Genomic DNA, 2,329 nt, shown 5'->3' with positions numbered 1-2,329 from the left:
TTTTTACTGCAAAGCCAGATATATAGGGAGGAGGAGAGACAGAAAGAATGAGCTTCTGTCCATTGATTCACTCCCCAAGTGACTGCAATGGCCGGTTCTGCGCTGATTCGAAGCCAGGAGCCCAGATCCTATTCCGAGTCTCCTACATGGGTGCAGGGTCCCAAGACTTTGGCCTATCCTCGACTGCTTTCCCAGGCCACAAGCAGGGAGCTGGATGAGAAGTGGAGCTGCTGGGATTAGAACCAGCAGCCCATATGGGATCCTGGCGTGTGTAAGGTGAGGACTTTAGCTGCTAGGCCAACGTGCCAGGCCCTAGTATTCCATTCTTTTTTAAGGCTGAGTAATATTCTGTTAAATGTATGTTTTCTTCATCCATGCATCCATTTATAGATGTTTAGGTTGAGTCCTAACGGTAGCTATGGAAAATAGGACTGTTATAAACACGAGAGTACAGCTAGATCTTTCATTTGCTGATTTTGTATCCTTTAGGTATATTTCCCAACGTGAGATACATGGCTTATGTGATTTATCAGTTTTGAGATTTCTGAGAAATCTCCAAACTGCCTTCCTCCACAGTCAGGCCAGTTTACATTCCCAACAAGCAGTATAAACGAATAGCTTTTCCACACATCCTTGACAGCATTTGCTATTTTTTGATTTCTGAATGATAGCCATTCTAACTGGGATCGTGGCTAGTGATCCTTTTCATGTATCTATTGGCTATTTGTATTTCATATTTTGAAAAATGTCTGTTCATATTCTTAGCACATTTCTTAAATGGATTTTTGACTTTTATTGTTATTGTTTTGTTTTATTGAACTCCTTGTACATTCTGGATATTAATACTTTATAAGATATATAATTTGCAAATATTTTCTTTCATTTTGTTGTTTACTTTGTTGGGGGATTCTTTTGCTGTGTAAAAGCTAATTAGCTTCAAGTAATTCCATTTATCTAATTTTATTGCTGTTGTTTGTACTTCTGGGGTCTTATCTAGTCATTTCAGTTCTCAGATTAGATCCTCTGTCCATTGTAGTTTTGCTTTTATATAGGGTGTACTTATTTCAAACTTGTGTATGTGGAGATCTAATTTTCCCAATGCCATTCACTGAAGAGACTGTATTTTCTCTGGGTAGTTATTTTAATACATTTGTCCACAAACTGATTCTGGATACACATACTAATTTCTCCAAAACATAATCTTTCCTCATGAAATGTTACTGTCTCAGGTTTTCAGCATCCATTCTTTTGAGCTGGACTATTCTTACTGCATATTCAGCATAATTATATTAGCTGCTGATGGGAGACACTCTCAATGGCCTTATTAAAAATTAATCACATTCTAGCCCAATCTCCCTTTTCCCTAGTCAGACATTATTATTTTCTATATAATGTATTATCATTGAATATGTGATTTTTTGATGTTATAATCATTTGTTCACATATAGACTCTATGAGTATAAACATTTTTTGTTTTTTAAAGAAACATATATGAAATGCCAAAAACTAGTATCTGAAACAGAGTAGGCATGTACCAGTTAACTAATTTAAATTTAATAATAGCTGATACATGTTCAGTATAGTCTCACATTTCCTGCATCTTTAGACTAATTTCTCCCTAATGTCCAAGGTAGGAATTGTTCAAAGTTTTTATGACAGATGCAAATTTGGAATCAGGAAGACATTCTCATAAAATAAATACGTTGAGCATGTTAGTGCTGTCAGGCTCTGAGAGGGAGATGACGTTTTGGGATTGACTAACATACCTAAGAAATACATAATTTCCTAATCACGGAATGATCAATGTTTTGAGCCTCTACATTACAAGAAAGCTTTAGGTTATGCATACATAATTGTTTCAGTGAGATAAATGAGCCTGTAAATATTTTTTCAAACCCTATCTTATTTATTCTAGGAATTGATTTTCTCTGTTTAAATAGTCAAGCCTTTGAAAAACATATTCTTCCAACCATTGAGAAGGAAGAAAATGTCAAAAAATGAGAGGTCGCTCTTAGCACCTAATTCACGTTTCATCAATTTTCAGACTAATACAAGATATCAAAATTGTGAATTATGCACTTACAGTCCCTTATTGGGGTCTTTGCTATGTGACACTCAGGGCTACACAGAAGGATCAATGCTGACATTACTTATTGGTGACCGGGGTACACATCTGGTGTATTAATGCTAATCCAAGGAAGAGAGCAGAACCACAGAGGGTACAAAATTCATAAAGATTTTAGAGAACTTCCTGCTCATTGTTTTTGGAGTTACAGAACAGGATTTCAAGTCTAAATTCCACTACTTTTTGAGAAGGTTATAGTTTCTT

The sequence above is a fragment of the Ochotona curzoniae genome, unplaced genomic scaffold, assembly GCF_017591425.1.
Source record: "Ochotona curzoniae isolate NIBS_2020 unplaced genomic scaffold, NIBS_Ocur_1.0 scaffold_2683, whole genome shotgun sequence".
Taxonomy (NCBI): domain Eukaryota; kingdom Metazoa; phylum Chordata; class Mammalia; order Lagomorpha; family Ochotonidae; genus Ochotona; species Ochotona curzoniae.
This window is presented reverse-complemented; position numbering follows the sequence as displayed.